The following is a 5,889-nucleotide window of genomic DNA, read 5'->3' on the forward strand; positions in this document are numbered from 1 at the left end:
TTAATTAGTCTAATTTACTGCAACTCATTTAGATTGCTTTATAAAATGGAAACCAAGATGATAGCTAGTGAATTGAGCCAAACAAACATTTCATTATATTGGATTCTGAGACAGAGGAACAGTTTTAGAGTGTGAGACTAACTAGTTGGACATTTTCATGTATAATGCTTAGCACTAGTTTATTCAGGGACAATTATACCCCATGAGTAAAAGTTATGACTCTGCAGTAGCCATATGATACCAATCCATTTTGACCAATTATAGAGTACCCTCATTTATGGATCACTCACTCTTGAGAGGGACTTTCCAGGTGGCTCAGCAGATAAAGAATCCACCTGCAATGCAGGAGACATGAGTTCAATTCTTGGATCAGGAAGGTCCCCTGCAGGAGGGCATGGTAACCCACTCTGGTATTTTTGCCTGGAGAATCTCATGGACAGAGGAGGAGCCTGGTGAGCTACAGCCCACAGGGTTGCTAAGAGTAGGATACTACTGAAGTGACTTAGCATGCATGCAAGCACTTGAGAGTAATTTACAGTAAGATGAAATGAAATTTATCATTTCATCTGAAGAGATTGAGTAACTGAAAGTCTGAGAAAATAACATTTTTTCAGAGTATACCCACACTGGGGCATTATTCATTATTGAAGATAGGCTGTCCTCCTTAGAGCTTTAGTCACAAGTCATATCTACGATATCAAAATGTATTCCTTGCTGGTATTTTTGTATTAAAGTTTAACTATTAAGAAACAAATAAAACAAAGATTTTTTTTTCTATAGAGATGAAGAGGTAATTCCCAAAATAGTGATGACAATTCCAATTTTTTCTGTCTACCTATAAATCAGTATGATATTAAAATAATGAAAACCCTATGGAATCCTCATCAAAATAATACTGAATTAAGAAAGTGTGCTGAGTTCCATGTATCTCCTAGATAGACCTTTAAGAACATGACTTTGCAGGCTGAAGAAAATGCTGTCAGATTCTTGTAAGGTTCAGTTCAGTTCCGTGCAGTCACTTAGTCGTGTCCGACTCTTTGTGACCCATGAATCGCAGCACGCCAGGCCTCCCTGTCCATCACCAACTCCCGGAGTTCACTCAGACTCATGCTCATCGAGTCGGTGATGCCATCCAGCCATCTCATCCTCTGTCGTCCCCTTCTCCTCCTGCCCCCAATCCCTCCCAGCATCAGGGTCTTTTCCAATGAGTCAACTCTTTGCATGAGGTGGCCAAAGTACTGGAGTTTCAGCTTCAGCATCAGCCCTTCCAATGAACACCCAGGACTGATCTCCTTTAGGATGGACTGGTTGGATCTCCTTGCAGTCCAAGGGACTCTCAAGAGTCTTCTCCAACACCACAGTTCAAAAGCATCAATTCTTCGGCGCTCAGCTTTCTTTACAGTCCAACTCTCACATCCATACATGACCACTGGAAAAACCATAGCCTTGACTAGACGGAACTTTGTTGGCAAAGTAATGTCTCTGCTTTTTAATATGCTATCTAGGTTGGTCATAACTTTCCTTCCAAGGAGTAAGCGTCTTTTAATTTCATGGCTGCAGTCACCATCCGCAGTGATTTTGGAGCCCAAAAAATAAAGTCTGACACTGTTTCCACTGTCTCCCCATCTACTTCCCATGAGGTGATGGGACCAGATGCCATGATCTTAGTTTTCTGAATGTTGAGCTTTAAGCCAACTTTTTCACTCTCCTCTTTCACTTTCATCAAGAGGCTTTTTAGTTCCTCTTCACTCTCTGCCATAAAGGTGGTGTCATCTGCATATCTGAAGTTATTGGTATTTCTCCTGGCAATCTTGATTCCAGCTTGTGCTTCTTCCAGCCCAGTGTTTCTCATGATGTACTCTGCATATAAGTTAAATAAGCAGGGTGACAATATACAGCCTTGACGTACTCCTTTTCCTATTTGGAATCAGTCTGTTGTTCCATGTCCAGTTCTAACTGTTGCTTCCTGACCTGCATACAGGTTTCTCAAGAGGCAGGTAGGTGACATTAAACACCTCATATAAATATCTATCATTGGTGCTATCTAGATGGGGATTTCTTCTATTGTGAATATTCTTAAAAAATCAAAACTCAAATCATGATTGATTACTGTATCTTCCTCCTTATCATAATCAGCATTTATTTCATGTATATGTCAGATCCTGTTTTACATACTTAGTCCGTATTAACTCCATGAATCTTTTTAATTTAATAACATTATAAAATAAATACAATTGTTATCCTCATTCATGATAAATATCAGAAATTAAGAACCATGTTCAATGTTGCACATTTGATAAATGGTGGAATGGAATTTTCAGTACAAGCAGCTGTTTAATTGCTAAAAAAAGATAAAGACCAAGATTTAGTATATCTCATAAATGAGGAAGAATAAACTTAGAAACTTCCAAATTTACAAAATATTTTAACAAAAATATTAACATAGCCAGTATTCAATTTAGTGGCTATTTTTTTAAATACACATTATAAGTATGACAAAGTAAGTTGTTTCTAAAATAATGCCACTGTTTTATATCTTATTTTGTGTACTTTCTCTTTTTAAAGTAATTATCTGAATTTCACTTCAGTGATATTTTTCCATGTTGTTATTCTTTTTCATTCTTTATTTAACTTAAGCAACAGCATCATTTGCTGCTGTCATTTCTAGTTTCCTGCCCAAAAATCTTTTATTAGGTCACACACACACACAACTGGGGACTTTTATTTCATTATTTCACTCTATGTTTGTTGGTAACACATTAAAAAAAATCAAAGACTATTTTTAGAGTAGTCTTGGGTTCAAAGGAAAATTGAAAGGAAGGTACAAAGATTCCTCATTTATTCCCTACCCACCCACCCCCCACCACACACACAGGGCTCACCCATTATTTAACATCCCACACCAGAAGGTAAATTTACTATCATTCTGGTACATTTTCTATCAATGGATGACCCAACCTGAAACATAATCACCCAAAGTCCATGATTTACTTAGGGTTATTGTATGTTTTATGGATTTGGATAAATGCATAATGACATGCATCTATCATCATGTGGTGATGGTGGTCAGTCACTTCAGTCATGTTCGACTCTCTGCAACCCCATGGATTGTAGCCCGCCAGACTTCTTTGTCCGTTGGGTTTTCCCAGCAGAAATACTCCAATGGGTTGCCATGCCCTCCTCCAGGGTATCTTCTCAATCCAGGGATCAAACCCACGTCCCTTGCATTGCAGGCAGATTCTTTACAGCTGAGCCACTGGGGAAACCCTTCCATCATTATAGTATCATACAAAATATTTTCACTGCCCCAACACACTTTATGCTCCATCTTTCCATCCCATCCCCTCCAATGTCAAATAAACTCTGATCCTTTTACTGTCTCCATAGTTTTACCTTTTCTAGAATGTCATATTGTTGGAATTATACAGTATTAAACTTTTCAAATTACCTTCATTCACTTGGTAATATGCAGTTCAGGTTTCTCCATATTCTCTCACGGCTTGGTAGCTCATTTCTTATTAGCAAGGGATAATTCCTTTATTTGGATGTATTGTAGTTTATTTACTGAAGGACCGCTTGATTGATAACAGATTTTGGCAATAATAAACAAAGCTGCTTTAAACAACAGTGTACAGGTATTGGTAGAGACATAAGTTTCAGACTTGTTTGGGAAAATACCAAGAAGCACTGTTGCTGGAACCTATTGTAAGAGAACAGGCTCCAGCAATATCTATATATATATTGCTGTGATCATATTTATATGGTTTGGTTTTATAAGAAACCATCAAACCCTCTTCCAAAGTGATTGTACAATTTTGCATGTTTTGATACACAGAAAAGTATAAAATTGAGTATTTGACGTTAGAAAGCATATCTATAAATGATCTTGATGTGATAAATCATTTTAACACTTCTCTTGTTAATTTTATTTCTTTTTACTTGCATTCAATAAAAATAATAGTGCCCATATCTTTTAATTTGTTACCGCACAGGGCATAAAGTATTACGGTGTTGAAAAATTGTTTGATTTTTACTTAAAAGGAAGCTTCTTTTTTAAAAAATTGATTCTTGGGTTATTATAAATGATGCTTTAGTCAATCAAAAAGTGTGTAGCTAAATCAGTTCATGGTACAAATAAATACTGAAACAAAATTTGTAACAGATGTTTTTAATAATTTATTACATGTATATATATATGGGCTTGAACAAAAAGAAATTTAAAATTTGACTATTATTTTAGTAGAAAGTAGCAGTCACATTAAAAAAAAATACCTGTTAACCATGAATTAATTCAGTTATAGAGAGAGTATTTTTATGGTCTTTCATTGAGTCAACAAATACCTATTGTATAAAATTTATTCCATGTCTATGCTTGATATTGGGCTGGCATTGCGGCGGGTAGGGCAACAAACATTGAGAACAACAGGATCTTTTTCCTCATGGAGCTTATTATGGAGATTGTGCTCTTTGTAACTCCTTTTGCCTCTGAACCAATTCAAATTGATGATAACCTATTATAACTTTTCTCTTGGGAGTGAGGAGGAGTCAAAAAGCAAAAACAAAAAAACCCAAAAAACTCCATTGATACTCTAATGATAGCACACAAAATAAGACTTTTATTTCAAATCTGACAGGAAAAAGTGGTTTTGCATTAGATATAAATTCCACAAATCAGAAGATATAGGGGATATGGGAAATCTGTTTGTATAATTATTCAATGTCTTACTTTAGTTTTATTTGTCTTAAAGTACTGGCATGTGACCTTTGTGATATTACTATCTACAGATCTGAACTATACTTTCTAGTCATCTTCATACCCCCAATTCTGGCTTCTGTAGTATTTTTTTCCTACTAATATAATTAAGCATTAATACAATATGTTTTTAAAGAAAACATTTTTTCTTACACTTAGAAGATGCTGGGCCCAAAGTGATTAACATCAGTTAAGTGATTGTTGATGTTGTTGCTCAGTTGCTAAGTCATGTCTAACTCTTTGCGACTCCATGGACAACAGCATGCCAGGCACCTCTGTCACCCAGAGTGATGCCATCTGGCCATTTCATCCTCTGCTGCCCCTTATCCTTTCACCTTCAGTCTTTCCCAGCATCAGAGGTTTTTCCAATGAATCAGCTCTTTGCATCAGGTGGCTAAAGTATTGGAGCTTCAGCTTCAGCATCAGTCTTATTGAATAATTCCAGGTTGATTTCCTTCAGTATTGACTGGTTTGATCTCCTTGCAGTCCAAGGGACTCTCAAGAGTCTTCTCCAGCACCACAGCTTGAAAGCATCAATTCTTCTGCACTCAACCTTCTTTATGGGCCTACTGTCTCATGCATACATGACCACTGGAAAAATTATAGCTTTGACTATACAGACCTTTGTTGGCAAAATGATGTCTCTGATTTTTAATATGCTGCCAAGGTTTCTCATAGTTTTTCTTCCAAGGAGCAAGTGTCTTTTAATTTCATGGCTGCAGTCACTGTTCACAGTGATTTTGGAGCCCAAGGAAATAAAATCTGTCACTGTTTCCACTTTTCCTCCTTCTATTTACCATGAAGTGATAGGACTGGATACTATGATATCAGTTTTTTGAATGCTGAGTTTTAAGCCAATTTTTCACTCTCCTCTTTCATCCTCACCAAGAAGTTCTTTAGTTCCTCTTTGCTTTCTGCCATTAGGGTAGTATCTGCATATCTGCAGTTGTTGACATTTCTCCTGGCAATCTTGATTCCAGCTTGTGACTTATCCAGCCCAGCATTTCGTATGATGCACTGTGCATATGAGTTAAATAAGCATGGTGACAATATGTAGCTTTGACATACTCCTTCCCCAATTTTGAACCAGTCTGTTGTTCCATGTCCAGTTCTAACTGTTGCTTCTTGACTTGCAT

This window comes from Cervus canadensis, chromosome 9 (genome assembly GCF_019320065.1).
Source record: "Cervus canadensis isolate Bull #8, Minnesota chromosome 9, ASM1932006v1, whole genome shotgun sequence".
NCBI lineage: Eukaryota > Metazoa > Chordata > Mammalia > Artiodactyla > Cervidae > Cervus > Cervus canadensis.